Source organism: Caretta caretta, chromosome 6 (genome assembly GCF_965140235.1).
Source record: "Caretta caretta isolate rCarCar2 chromosome 6, rCarCar1.hap1, whole genome shotgun sequence".
NCBI lineage: Eukaryota > Metazoa > Chordata > Testudines > Cheloniidae > Caretta > Caretta caretta.
In genome coordinates, this window is record NC_134211.1 from 126,651,603 (window position 1) to 126,666,506 (window position 14,904).

At 51.2% G+C, this 14,904-nt stretch overlaps 1 long non-coding RNA gene across 1 annotated transcript; it reads left to right on the forward strand.

The window, feature by feature from the left end:
- Window positions 1-7,839: 7,839 nt before the first annotated feature.
- On the forward strand, window positions 7,840-9,688 carry LOC142072375 (uncharacterized). Its single transcript, XR_012668774.1, has 2 exons — window positions 7,840-8,101; window positions 8,984-9,688. It is a non-coding gene; the product is annotated as an uncharacterized LOC142072375 (long non-coding RNA).
- The last annotated feature ends 5,216 nt before the right edge of the window (window positions 9,689-14,904 follow it).

A 14,904-nucleotide genomic window follows, 5' to 3' on the forward strand; every position in this document is an offset into this window, starting at 1 on the left:
GAAGGGACCTCTGGAGGTCATCTAGTCCAACCCCCTGCTCAAAGCAGGACCAATCCCCAATTAAATCATCCCAGCCAGGGCTTTGTCAAGCCTGACCTAAAAACTTCTAAGGAAGGAGATTCCACCACCTCCCTAGGTAACGCATTCCAGTGTCTCACCACCCTCCTAGTGAAAAAGTTTTTCCTAATATCCAACCTAAACCTCCCCCACTGCAACTTGAGACCATTACTCCTTGTCCTGTCCTCTACTACCACTGAGAATAGTCTAGAACCATCCTCTCTGGAACCACCTCTCAGGTAGTTGAAAGCAGCTATCAAATCCCCCCTCATTCTTCTCTTCTGCAGACTAAACAATCCCAGTTCCCTCAGCCTCTCCTCATAAGTCATGTGCTCCAGCCCCCTAATCATTTTTGTTGCCCTTCGCTGGACTCTCTCCAATTTCTCCATATCCTTCTTGTAGTGTGCGGCCCAAAACTGGACACAGTACTCCAGATGAGGCCTCACCAATGTCGAATAGAGGGGAACGATCACGTCCCTCGATCTGCTCGCTATGCCCCTACTTATACACCCCAAAATGCCATTGGGCTTCTTGGCAACAAGGGCACGCTGTTGACTCCTATCCAGCTTCTCATCCACTGTCACCCCTACATCCTTCTCTGCAGAACTGCTGCCTAGCCATTCGGTCCCTAGTCTGCAGCGGTGCATTGAATTCTTCCGTCCTAAGTGCAGGACTCTGCACTTGTGCTTGTTGAACCTCATCAGATTTCTTTTGGCCCAATCCTCCAATTTGTCTAGGTCTCTCTGTATCCTATCCCTACCCTCCAGCATATCTACCACTCCTCCCAGTTTAGTGTAATCTGCAAACTTGCTGAGGGTGCAATCCACACCATCCTCCAGATCATTTATGAAGATATTGAACAAAACCGGCCCCAGGACCGACCCTTGGGGGACTCCGCTAGAAGATACCGGCTGCCAACTAGACATGGAGCCATTGATCACTACCCACTGAGCCCGACAATCTAGCCAACTTTCTACCCACCTTGTAGTGTATCCATCCAGCCCATACTTCTTTAACTTGCTGACAAGAATACTGTGGGAGACCGTGTCAAAAGCTTTGCTAAAGTCAAGGAATAACATGTCCACTGCTTTCCCTTCATCCACAGAACTAGTTATCTCATCATAGAAGGCAATTAGATTAGTCAGGCATGACTTTCCCTTGATGAATCCATGCTGACTGTTCCTGATCACTTTCCTCTCCTCTAAGTGCTTCAGAATTGATTCCTTGAGGACCTGCTCCATGATTTTTCCGGGGACTGAGGTGAGGCTGACTGGTCTGTAGTTCCCAGGATCCTCCTTCTTCCCTTTTTTAAAGATGGGCACTACATTAGCCTTTTTCCAGTCTTCCGGGACTTTCCCCGATCGCCATAAGTTTTCAAAGATAATGGCCAATGGCTCTGCAATCACATTCGCCAATTCCTTTAGCACTCTCGGATGCAGCGCATCCGGCCCCATGGACTTGTGCACGTCCAGTTTTTCTAAATAGTCCCGAACCACTTCTTTCTCCACAGAGGGCTGGTCACCTCCTCCCCATGCTGTGCTGCCCAGTGCAGTCGTCTGGGAGCTGACCTTGTTCGTGAAGACAGACGCAAAAAAAGCATTTGAGTACATTAGCTTTTCCACATCCTCTGTCACTAGGTTGCCTCCCTCATTCAGTAAGGGGCCCACACTTTTCTTGGCTTTCTTCTTGTTGCCAACATACCTGAAGAAACCCTTCTTGTTACTCTTAACATCTCTCGCTAGCTGCAACTCCAGGTGTGATTTAGCCTTCCTGATTTCATTCCTACATACCCGAGCAATATTTTTATACTCATCCCTGGTCATTTGTCCAATCTTCCACTTCTTGTAAGCCTCTTTTTTGTGTTTAAGATCAGCAAGGATTTCACTGTTAAGCCAAGCTGGTCGCCTGCCATATTTACTATTCTGTCTACATATCAGGATGGTTTGTCCCTGTCACCACAATAAGGATTCTATAAAATACAGCCAGCTCTCCTGGACTCCTTTCCCTCTCATGTTATTCTCCCAGGGGATCCTGCCCATCAGTTCCCTGAGGGAGTCAAAGTCTGCTTTTCTGAAGTCCAGGGTCCGTATTCTGCTGCTTTCCTTTCTTCCCTGTGTCAGGATCCTGAACTCGACCAACTCATGGTCACTGCCTCCCAGGTTCCCATCCACTTTAGCTTCCCCTACTAATTCTTCCCGGTTTGTGAGCAGCAGGTAAAGAAGAGCTCTGCCCCTAGTTGGTTCCTCCAGCACTTGCACCAGGAAATTGTCCCCTACGCTTTCCAAAAACTTCCTGGATTGCCTGTGCACCGCTGTATTGCTCTCCCAGCAGATATCAGGGTGATTGAAGTCATCCATGAGAACCAGGGCGTGTGATCTAGTAGCTTCTGCGAGTTGCCGGAAGAAAGCCTTGTCCACCTCATCCCCCTGGTCCGGTGGTCTATAGCAGACTCCCACCACGACATCACCCTTGTTGCTCACACTTCTAAACTTAATCCAGAGACACTCAGGTTTTTCTGCAGTTTCATACTTGAGTTCTGAGCAGTCATACTGCTCCCTTACATACAGTGCAACTCCCCCACCTTTTCTGGCCTCCCTGTCCTTCCTGAACAGTTTATACCCATCCATGACAGTACTCCAGTCATGCGAGTTATCCCACCAAGTCTCTGTTATTCCAATCACATCATAATTCCCTGACTTTGCCAGGACCTCCAGTTCTCCCTGCTTGTTTCCCAGGCTTTGTGCATTTGTATATAGGCTGTCATAAATATAAAGGGAAGGGTAAACCCCTTTAAAATCCCTCCTGGACAGGGGAAAGCTCCTCTCACCTGTAAAGGGTTAAGAAGCTAAAGGTAACCTCGCTGGCACCAGACCAAAATGACCAATGAGGACACAAGATACTTTCAAAAGCTGGGAGGAGGGAGAGAAACAAAGGGTCTGTGTGTCTGTCTATAGTCTGTCTTTGCCGGGGATAGACCAGGAATGGAGTCTTAGAACTTTTAGTAAGTAATCTAGCTAGGTACATGTTAGATTATGATTTCTTTAAATGGCTGAGAAAAGAACTGTGCTGAATAGAATAACTATTTCTGTCCGTGTATCTTTTTTGTAACTTAAGGTTTTGCCTAGAGGGGTTCTCTATGTTTTGAATCTAATTACCCTGTAAGATATCTACCATCCTGATTTTACAGGGGGGATTTCTTTGTTTCTATTTACTTCTATTTTTATTAAAAGTCTTCTTGTAAGAAAACTGAATGCTTTTTCATTGTTCTCAGATCCAAGGGTTTGGGTCTGTGGTCACCTATGCAAATTGGTGAGGCTTTTTATCCAATATTTCCCAGGAAAGGGGGGGTGCAAGTGTTGGGAGGATTGTTCATTGTTCTTAAGATCCAAGGGTCTGGGTCTGTAGTCACCTAGGCAAATTGGTGAGGCTTTTTACCAAACCTTGTCCAGGAAGTGGGGTGCAAAGTTTTGGGAAGTATTTTGGGGGGAAAGACGTGTCCAAACAGCTCTTCCCCAGTAACCAGTATTAGTTTGGTGGTGGTAGTGGCCAGTCCAAGGACAAAGGGTGGAATATTTTGTACCTTGGGGAAGTTTTGACCTAAGCTGGTAAAGATAAGCTTAGGAGGTTTTTCATGCAGGTCCCCACATCTGTACCCTAGAGTTCAGAGTGGGGGAGGAACCTTGACATAGGCACTTGAGATAACCCACTGATCGCCCCACATTCTCAGTATGAGGCAGGAGCCCTCCCCTCTCACACGCTCCTGCTCGTGCTTCCTCCCGGAATCCTTCCTCCCATCCTCTCTACACACTATTCCTATTTGGAGGTGAAGGGAGAGAAACCACATGAAGGACTCTTATCTGGAGGGGGCCACGCACAGATCAAGTATTCAAAAGGGCAGGAGGCATAGGGGCACCTACATACCTGTTTTTAATGGCAGGAGGAACAGGGACACCCACCTCTGGGTGTGCATCGACTGCTGGGATCATCTGGGCGTATTTCACCCGCCATTGCCTTGGGGGAACCTTGTTCTCTGCCTCTGGTACCCAGTTTAGCCTCCTAAGGGCTGAAATACTTTTGTCTGTCTAAGGTCTTTGGGTTCAACATGAGCCTTGGTGTAATTCTATGTCCTGAGTTATACAGGGGTCAGACTCGATGATCTAATGGTCCCTTCTGCCCTTAACTCTATGAAAACATTTCCCCTGGTTTCTCCTTGCAGCTGTCAGACACCACAGTGATGGGCCCAATGTAGGAACCTGGAGACAGCGCTCTAGCTTTTCTTTTACTTCAGTGGTGACCTCGGCACTTTTCTGGGAAAGCTGCTACTAACGCTCTGGATTGGGGGAACTATTCGGCTTCTCTTCAAAGATCTTCTGCTGGGTTTTAACCTCCAATGTGAAGAGGGAAATGCAAAAGCAACGTGGAGCATTAGCTGAGTTCTATGCTGTCCCGTCTGGACAAAGCTTAGAATTCAAAGCTGGAGCGGGGACAGATGGAGACAAACTGGATTTAAAGACTTGTACCTGCAATGCTAGTTTTGTAGGACGAGAGGCTTAAGCTGTTGTCAGAGTTCGGGGCCGCACCCTGGTGTGCTGAGCATGTCTCTGTGGTAAGGTCGGCATCAATATGGTGATTTCTGGGAAATTTGGGGTCCCCAGGTTACCTAAGGAGGAGCAAACCAGCCCAGGTTAGAAATGGAGCAGGTCAAAACTCCCCTGCTGATTGATAGTGGGATTGCACCTGTGAACAGCTGCTGTAACAATGCCTAGGCAGGACAGTGAGAGCCAGTCTCTTTTCATACTGCCCCCCACCCCCCTTCCTCAGGATGAGGGTTGTGCTCAAAGATCAGTGTCCTGTGTGTTACCCTCCATGTGCAGTGCACAATGCAAATAACATTCAGAGCATTAGTTCAGTTCCATGCTCCAGTTTCACACTGTCAGAGCACAGAACTCACCAGCAGAGTCCAGAGTTGGAAGTGGGAGAGCATGAAACCAGCTGGGCACTGTGGCTTGGGCCTGTAATCCTGGTTACTTGGGAGGCTGAGGCCGGCAGATGGCTTGAGCTCAGGAGTTCTAGGCTGCAGCGGGTGGTGCCGATCAGGTGTCTGCACTAAGCTTGGCATCAATATGGTGATCCCTGGAGAGCCTGGGGTCACCCAGTTGTCTAAGGAGGGGTGAACTGGCCCAGGCTGGAAATGGAGCAGGCCAAAACTCCTGTGCCAATCAGTAGTGGGATCATGCCTGTGAATAGCCCCTGCAGCTTAGCCTGGGCAAGACAGTGAGACACGGTCTCTTTTTATTCAGACTCCCACCGGGGATCCTGGATGGGGAAGGATGGGAGCACCCACACAGTGGGGATCCTAAATTAGGAGGAGGGAGGCACCATGTGCCAGAGGTTCTGAAGGGGGGAACAGGGACACCCACACACCAGGTATATTGCAGCAAAAGCTGCGATCTTGATTTACAATCATTGGGTTTCAATCTCTCCTGTAGATAGAACGGAACAGTGCACGTTTTCCTCGTTTTTTAAGGCAAAAATCCTGATCTTTCTAAGGGGAGTTGCTGCTTAGATTTTTAGTTTGTCGAAGGATTTGGCTTGCACTCAGAGATCTGTCCGGTTTCAGAGCAGTATCCGCAAAAAGAACAGGAGGACTTGCGGCACCTTAGAGACTAACACATTTATTTGAGCATAAGCTTTTGTGGGCTACAGCCCACTTCATCGGATGCACAGAATGGAACATACAGTAAGAAGATATAGATATACGTACAGAGAAGGTGGAAGTTGCCAGACAAACTGGTTTTTTTACAGCTCTGTCTGTGGGTGTTAATTTGCGATCTGAAGGGTCAAATGCAAACAGCATTTAGATGAGACCGCTAGTGCTGCCCCCGTCTGGCCGAAGGGTGGAACTGACCAGCCGCGTTGCAAGCGGGGGCTGGGAGGGACCTGGGCACGCTGGGTAGAAGGGCTCCTGCGTTGTGTGTAATCCTGGCTATGTAGTAGGAGGCTGAGGCGAGCTGGCGGAGTTCAGGGCTGCACCCTGCTATGCTGAGCAGGTGTCTGTGCTAAGGTTGGCGTTAAGATGGTGATTCTGGGAAGTTCGGGGTCCCCAGGTTCCCTAAGGAGGGCCCCCCCCGGAGCAAGTTAAAACTCCCGCGGGGATTGATAGGGGGACTGCTGAACCCGTGAACAGCTGCTGGAGCACCCCTGGGCAACACAGCGAGAGCCCGTCTCTTCTTATACACCCCCCCGCTCTTTTATCGGGGGTGGGAGCACTCACACCCTGGGGATCCTGAATTGGGGTGGAGGGAGGCACCCATGCACCAGGGACCCTGTAAGGGCGAACAGCGGCACCCACGCACCAGAGATCTGTGGGGGGAGAGTGGCACCCACACACCCAGGATCTTGCATGGGGAGACAAGGGCATCCACACTCCCGGATCCTCTACAGAGGGACGGACACCGACACGTCCAGGATTCTGTATGCGGGGCGGGGCTCCCCGCACCTGGGCTCCTGGACGGGGGATGCGGGCACCGAACCAGCCCGGGACCCGGGTCTGCTCTGGGAGGACAGCGGAGCCCACACACCGACAGGAGAGCCCGGGGGGAGCAGGAGCATTCCCCCATGGCAGCCTGCCCCCGTCTGGCCAAGGCACACAGCTCCCCAGCGCCGTTTAAAGCCGGAGATGGGAGCGGGGAAACCCAGCCGGGCGCCGTGGCAGGCGCCTGTGATCCCAGCTCCTGGGGAGGCTGAGGCCGGCGGATCGCTGGAGCTCGGGGGTTCTAGGCTGCGGCGGGCGGTGCCGAGCGGGTGTCCGCACTAAGCTCGGCAGCGATATGGTGAGCCCTGGGGAGCTTGGGGTCACCAGGTTGCCTAAGGAGGGGTGAACCGGCCCAGGTCGGAAACGGAGCAGGTCAAAACCCCCCTGCCGAGCCCTAGTGGGATCGCGCCTGTGAATAGTCCCTGCAGCGTAGCCTGGGCAAGCCGGTGAGACGCGGTCTCTTTTTGTCCACACACCCACCGGGCATCCTGGATGGGGGGGGGAGCACCCGCACGCCGGGGATCCTGAAGGATCCCATGTACTGGAGGTTATAAAAGGGGAACAGGGGCACCCACACACCGGGTGTCTCGCAGCCAGAGCCGCGACCTTAAGTTACAAACTGCAAGTGATGGGGAATCGACCCCGTCCCTTGCGGCGCTTGTGGCGCTGGATAATTAGCTTCACTGTTATAAATGGTCATTTCCAGTCGGGATTTTGTGACATCGACTTCAAGCCAAAGGGGTCTTGTTCAACCTTCCTCTGGTGAATTAAGGAACCCTTTAAAATCACAGATTCCCCCCTCTGGGAATTTTTAAAACAATGTATTTAAAACGCTGATTAATTGACGGGGACAATCGAAGCAGGATCAAAGACAGGTCCAGCGGACGGGCGACCCGTCACACCGAGCCCAGGGGCCGCCTGACACAGCGAGACCTACAGGCGCCTGTGCCCCTGCCTGGGCCGGGTTTTCCCTCGGACACCCTCTGCCAGCGCCCCCCCTTCCTGATTTTCCCTTTCGCCCCTCTCCTGCCGCTGCCTCCAGCCGCAGACCCCCCCCCACCAGCCAATTTCCGCCCCCTGCTCACTCCCTAGCCCCGCCCCCCGCTCCGCCCCCTTTGCCCCCCGCTCCGCCCCCTTTGCCCCCCCGCCAGAAGCCGTCCGCAGAGTCCTGCGGGTGTAAGGGCAGGGGGAAGGGCAGCGGCTTCAGCAGATGAACGGAGCATGCTCAGTGCCCAGACGTGGCACGTTCCTACGCCGAGCGGCACCCCGCAGGACACCGGCTCGGGGGGCGCCCGCAGGCCGCTCTTTCCCGGCCGGAGGGGGCGGCGCTAGCGGCGGCCCGGTCCGGCTCCCGCCTGCCCCGGAGGCTGCCGTCGGCGAAGCAGGGCTCGGAGAGGAACGTCTCGGCCCGCTCCTGCGCCGGGGCCTCGGCGCCGGGGCCTGGCCAGGGCGGAGACACAGCTCCGGAGTCCGGCCGCCGGGATCCTGCACCTGTGGGCTACTGCGCATGTGCGGTGCCGGGGGGCACGGTGGGGAGGGAGCGCCCTGGGGGCGGGGCCTGGGTCCCGCTTCTCCCTGTCGCCTGGCAACGGGCAATCCGGGCTCCGCCTCCGCTCCCCGGGCCCCGGTTCCTGGCCCGGGCTCCCCCTGCGGCGGCTGCGGGAAAGAGCGGGACGCGCGCCCCGGCGGGTCCCTCGCGCCGCTCTGGGGAGGGGACCGGGCCCGGCTGTGAACGGCCATGGGGTCAGCCCCGGGATTGCCGCGGAACCAGGCCCTGCCGTGCCGCAGGCTCCCAGGGCCGCGGGGGGCCAGTCCCCTGGGCCCAGATCCTCCCGGGTTTAGGCACCTAAACCCCACTGGAGTCCTACCTTCTCCTGCCTCAGGTCCCCACCCCGGCAAGGGGGCCACAGCCCTGCCCTGCCTCCCAGCGGCGGTGTGAGGATAAAGACCTTAAAGATTGGGAGGTGCTGAACTGCTACAGTAATGGGGCCACAGGAGGGGTAGCTCAGTGGTTTGAGCATTGGCCTGCTAAACCCAGGGTTGTGAGCTCAGCCCTTGAGGGGGCCATTTAGGGCAAAAACCTGTCAGGGATGGTACTTGGTCCTGCTGTGAAGGTAGGGGGATGGACTCAATGACCTTTCAAGATCCCTTCCAGTCCTACATTTCTATGATTCTACAAGACAGACTACAAACAGGCAGAGATGTGAGAAAACACACACACACTCCCAAACAGAACCACATAGGGTAATCTATGATATAAAAATACCCACAAACCAACCACACACAACTAGCCCATGGACCAGGCTGGACTTGTTCCTGTCACTCTCATTTCACATGCCCTTTCCTCCTAGTGTTCGTCACACTCACTTGTTGCATCTTGTTTTAAATCAGGCCCTGTCCCTGCAAACACTGGCCAGGATTCCAGAAGCTGCCCTGCGCACTCGAGTCCTTACACCTACCTACAAGGAGCTCCATGGAAGCCAACGAGGGTCTGCCACATGCATGCAGGGATCCCCCCAAGTGGACCCATTTGCGGGATTGTGTCACTTCTGCATGAGTTTGCTCATGTGAATAGTCTAATCGACTTCACTGGGGCTCTGCACATGCACAAAAGTCCTTCCAGATTGTTAAGGAACAGTTAGCACATGTGACTCCATTTTGGTTTGGGGCCCACCATTGTTTAAATCCCAGCACATCATACACCAGGAGGAGTGATCCTTAGATACTGAATCCCTGTGAAATTCCTCCTCCTTGTCTCCAGCCTGCCTTGACTCCCAGTATCTGGTTTTTGTCAGTCTCTAACTCCCTGTCTCTTGGACTTGATGTGTCTCCCATCCTGATAATAAAGGTTACTGATGCATGACTTTAGGACCATGCTGTGTAATTAACATACTGGTATAGCACGAGGAATGCACCAAGCAGGGATAGGTGGTAGATAAGACAAGGGTTTGTTTATTGGCTAAGGTTTCCGATGCACGAGGGCAACATGCTTTGCTAAAAAGTATATAACCTTTGTATAATCTGTATTCAGGGTCCCCTCCTGGCTAGCAGGGGGGCACCACGCTCGAGCGTAATAAACTTAGTGTCTTTTGGGAACTCTGCAGTTGTGGAATGTTTCTGTGCCTCAGCCTAGATTCGAACTGTGTGTGACCTATCAGGTATAATTCGTAGCATTTGTGTGCATGTCCTCTCAGGTGTAATTCATAACAATGTGGATCAGTTAGAGGATCAGTGGCTTTGGCCCCCAAACATGTCTGAGCGCCGTACAGCCGCAGGGGTCCACCCACACTCATCTCATTTTTCAGAGGAACAGCCGTGTTAGTCTGTATTCGCAAAAAGAAAAGGAGTACTTGTGGCACCTTAGAGACTAACGAATTTATTTGAGCATGAGCTTTCGTGAGCTACAGCTCACTTCATCAGATGTTTACCGTGGAAACTGCAGCAGACTTTGTAAACTGGGATCTTTGAAAGAATATGACTTTTCATCTCAGCATTCACAAACACCTCCCTTTCATGTGCTACTTTATAGTCATCTCTGCACGCAAGAGAGATGATTAATCCATTTTAATTAGTGATAGCCCTGGGACTTTTACTGAGTTTGACCCCATTGTATGGCAGTTTTACACCTTCAAATACTTTTACTCACACCACTATGTTGTCACTGTTACATCAGCTGCATTGTAAATGAATCATAGGTAGAAAGGGGACCCCATTTCAAACCCTCTCAGGCTCAAACCCTGCTAGCAGCTCCGTGTAGGTGGACGCCTGCAAAGTCTTCTGTGAGCTTCATCCTAGGTGCAGTGAGCCACCCGCAATGATCAGCTTGTAAGATCGGGGCCTTCGTTGTGACAACTTCTCTGAAGATCAGAACAGTTGCTGAAATCATTCCCAGAAGTGTGAGCAGCCAGGGAAGCTTGAACTCAATCATGTAACTCAAAAATAAACACTCTCTGTCTCCACTTCTGCAAATGTGCTCAATAGGCATTCACATTGTCCCCTAAGAGTTTAATAAGCATGGGCTATTATGGAGCTAGAAATCAGACAAGGGCAGTCATTTAAAGATACATCTCTGTAAGAGAAGAATTTGGGCCCTATGAATTTCCCGTGTTGCAGAATTTGGCTTCCAGAAAGTAGCAGAGTACAGAAAGTCCCACACCGCCGTTGCTTGTTCTTGCCATTCACTCATACTGCACCATGATCCTTTGTCCAATGAGGGTTTTGATCTGACCTGAATTGTTTTCAGGATGCAGTTTCTTGGGATTCTGCGGCTAAGTCATCCCACCCCCATGGTCAAACCCATGGTAGAAGTGGAAAGTGTAGGGGACAATTTCCTGGTGCAAGTGCTGGACGAACCAACTTGGGGCAGAGCTCATGGTAGAAGGCTCTGGGGGAGGAAATCTCCCTGAGGAGACCCGAGCTGAGATACCTCCACATCATCCTGGTAGGGGGCCAAGATGGAAGAAAGCCACAAGCGCTGCACATCCCCAGAGCACCGCATAAGGCTAGGGCTCTCCATGCAGACGCCTTTTACCTCCAGACCAGCTCTAGCCCCAAATTCAGTTGAAGGCAATGGGAGCACTGGCTCCACAGCCCCACTGAAAATCAGCCCCCAGGTGTCCACAGTTGGGCACAAGAAATGAAGGCATCCAAAAATCAGTAGCTGCTTTTGAGAATGTTGACCTTCCCCAATCTGTGCCTCAGTTTCCCCATCTGTAAAATGGAGATAATACTCCTCACCCACCTTGCTAAAGCACTTTGAATGACAAACACTTTGGAGAGACTGTAGAGAGAGAGGAACTTTCCTCACACATGGGTCAAAGAGACCTAGCAGCAGCCATATTGCTTCCCACCCCTTTGACTGAGTCCCTGGAATGCCCAGTGAAAATATGCATCCACTGAACAATTCTAAACTATTTTTGCATCTCTCGTGGCCACAAAACTGCTCCTCAGTGGCATACTGGAAGAGCAAATGCCCCTGACAATACTGCCTGGTGTTGGGAGGACAAGATATTCTTGTTACAAAGGAACATTGAGATAATCAGAAAGCTGGAGCCAGGGACCATCCTATAGTTTGACTTAAGAGAGTCAAGAGCTTTGATTCATTCTAAATTAGACTCTTCCTCAGTCACTCTGTGTGAGTGTGTGGATACAGAGAGAGAAAGTACATGGGTGTGTACCTATATGGGTAGGAAAAAACAGGGAGAGGAGGCATGGAGCAGAGACAGGCACTAGGGAAAGACACCCATGGGGAATGGGGAGCAAGTGGGTTGAGGGAGGAAGAGCCAAAAAGGGACAGAAGGAAGGAAAGAAAGAGGCGGGGGGGAGAAGAGAGAGAAAACAGGGAGGCCTGGAGGGAAGGCGAGCTGGGGAAACTCAGGGGAAGAGCACACAGGCCCCAGGGAAAGGGGTTGGAGGAGGTGCAGAGGAAAAGAATAGAAAAGAATGAGAGAGAGAGAGAGAGAGAGAGGGAGAAGATGAAGGGGAAATGAAAAGCATAGAGAGAAGAAGGGATAAAGAAATGGCTCAAGGGGAGGAGAGAGCAAGATAAGCCACCACGGTATGATCCAGCTAGGCTAGTGGAGCCTGTTGTAATAATTTGGGCCTCGTACGCCTACCCTGATTGTAAGCTTAACTTTGGGTAAGTGGATAAAAAGTTGATCAAATGTTCCAATAACTCATAACAGGGAATGTTGATGAAAGGGAGACAGACTGAATGAGCCAAAACAGAAAGGCCAATTAGTAACTCGAGGACAGTGTTAAGATCATGCCTGGTTAACAAGAGAATTGTGGGGCTGGAAATCAAGGGACCAAAACTGGTGTGTCGGAAATGAGGTCTAATTGGTGGACAAAATAATAAGAGGAAGGACTATTCCACCAATCGCTCCCTTTGGGGTCCGTTAGAAAAAAGACTTTCGGGGGAGAATGAAGTGCTCTGACTAGCTGGGAGATGGGTGGACAGGAAGAAGTGAGCTTCACCGCATGGCTGCCACATCCACCATCTCCTAGGGACCTCAGGATCCACCGTAACGCTGTTGGGCCTTCATGATCCTGATGCTGAGAAATGTCCTGTCCAGACCAGGCCTGAGAGAGAGGGACCCAGATGACACAGCCACCTCCACTGGCTCTGGCCAAAGCCCAAACACCACCTAGGATGTAAGACTTTGGTTCCTGTTGTCACCACCGCCCCCACCTTTGTGTGTCATTTTCCTTCCCTCCTATTTCTCCTCTTTCCTCTCCCTCTCCTTTTGCCTTCTGTTTAGTAAGAGTCTGGCCGAGCTGGCCAAGACTGCATATTTTGCAACACTGCTGTGATCCAGTGACTAAAGAAGTAGCAAAAAGCAATGTTCTAAGCAGCCCAACGCTGGTACAAGTTTGCCAGGTCTCAGAGTGGCTGATCGCACCGTGTGCTGTGCCTTTGTTGAGGCCTCACGAATATCAAATAGAGGGGAATGATCACGTCCCTCGATCTGCTAGCAATGCTCCTACTTATACAGCCCAAAATGCCGTTAACAGTGTGCCCTTGTTGCCAAGAAGGCTGACTCATATCCAGCTTCTCGACCACTGTAACCTCTAGGTCCTTTTCTGATCACGTCCCTCGATCTGCTAGCAATGCTCCTACTTATACAGCCCAAAATGCCGTTAACAGTGTGCCCTTGTTGCCAAGAAGGCTGACTCATATCCAGCTTCTCGACCACTGTAACCTCTAGGTCCTTTTCTGCAGAACTGCTGCCGAGCCATTTGGTCCCTAGTCTGTAGCGGTGCATGGGATTCTTCCGTCCTAAGTGCAGGACTCTGCACTTGTCCTTGTTGAACCTCATCAGATTTCTTTTGGGCCAATCCTCCAATTAGTCTAAGTCCCTCGGTATCCTATCCATACCCTCTAGCGTATCGACCACTCCTCCCAGGTTAGTGTCAACTGCAAACTTGCTGAAGGTGCAGTCCAGGCCATCCTCCCTATCATTAAGGAAGATATTGAACAAAACCGGCCCCAGGACCAACCCTTGGGGCACTCCGCTTGATATCGGCTGCCAACTAGACATGGAGTCATTGATCACTATCTGTTGAGCCCGACAATCTAGCCAGCTTTTTATCCACCTTATAGTCCATTCATCCAGCCCATACTTCTTTAACTTGCTGGCAAGAATACTGTGGGAGACCGTATCAAAAGCTTTGCTAAAGTCAAGGAATAACACATCCACTGCTTTCCCCTCATCCACAGAGCCAGTTATCTCATCAGAGAAGGCAATTAGATTAGTCAGGCATAACTTTCCCTTGATGAATCCATGCTGACTATTCCTGATCACTTTCTAAGTGCTTCAGAATTGATTCCTTGAGGACCTGCTCCATAATTTTTCAAGGGACTGAGGTGTGGCTGACTGGCCTGTAGTTCCCCAGATCCTCCTTCCCTTTTTTAAAGATGGGCATTAGCCTTTTTCCAGACATCCGGGACCTCCCCTGATCACCATGACTTTTCAAAGATAATGGCCAATGGCTCTGCAAGCACATCCGCCAACTCCTTTAGCACCCTCGGATGCAGCGCATCTGGCCCCATGGACTTGTGTTCGTCCAGCTTTTCTAAATAGTCCTGAACCACTTCTTTCTCCACAGAGGGCTGGTCACCTCCTCCCCATGCTGTGCCGCCCAGTGCAGTAGTCTGGGAGCTGACCTTGTTCGTGAAGAGAGAGGCAAAAAAAGCATTGAGTACATTAGCTTTTTCCACATCCTCTGTCACTAGGTTGCCTCCCTCATTCAGTAAGGGACCCACACTTTCCTTGACTTTCTTCTTCTTGCTAACATACCTGAAGAAACCCTTCTTGTTACTCTTAACATCTCTTGCTAGCTGCAACTCCAAGTGTCATTTGGCCTTCCTGATTTCATTCCTGCACCTCTGAGCAGTATTTTTATACTCCTCCCTGGTCATTTGTCCAATCTTCCACATCTTGTAAGCTTCTTAATGGTGTTTAAGATCAGCAAGGATTTCACGGTTATTTACTATTCTTTCTACACGTTGGGATGGTTTGTTCCTGCAACGTCAATAAGGATTCTTTAAAATACAGCCAGCTCTCCTGGACTCCTTTCCCCCTCACGTTATTCTCCCAGGGCCAGGGGATCCTGCCCATCAGTTCCCTAAGGGAGTCAAAGTCTGCTTTTCTGAAGCCTAGGGTCCGTATTCTGCTGCTCTCCTTTCTTCCTTGTGTCAGGATCCTGAATTCGACTATCTCATGGTCACTGCCTCCCAGGTTCCCATCTACTTTTGCTTCCCCTACTAATTCTTCCTAGTTTGTGAGCAGCAGGTCAAGAAGAGCTCTGCC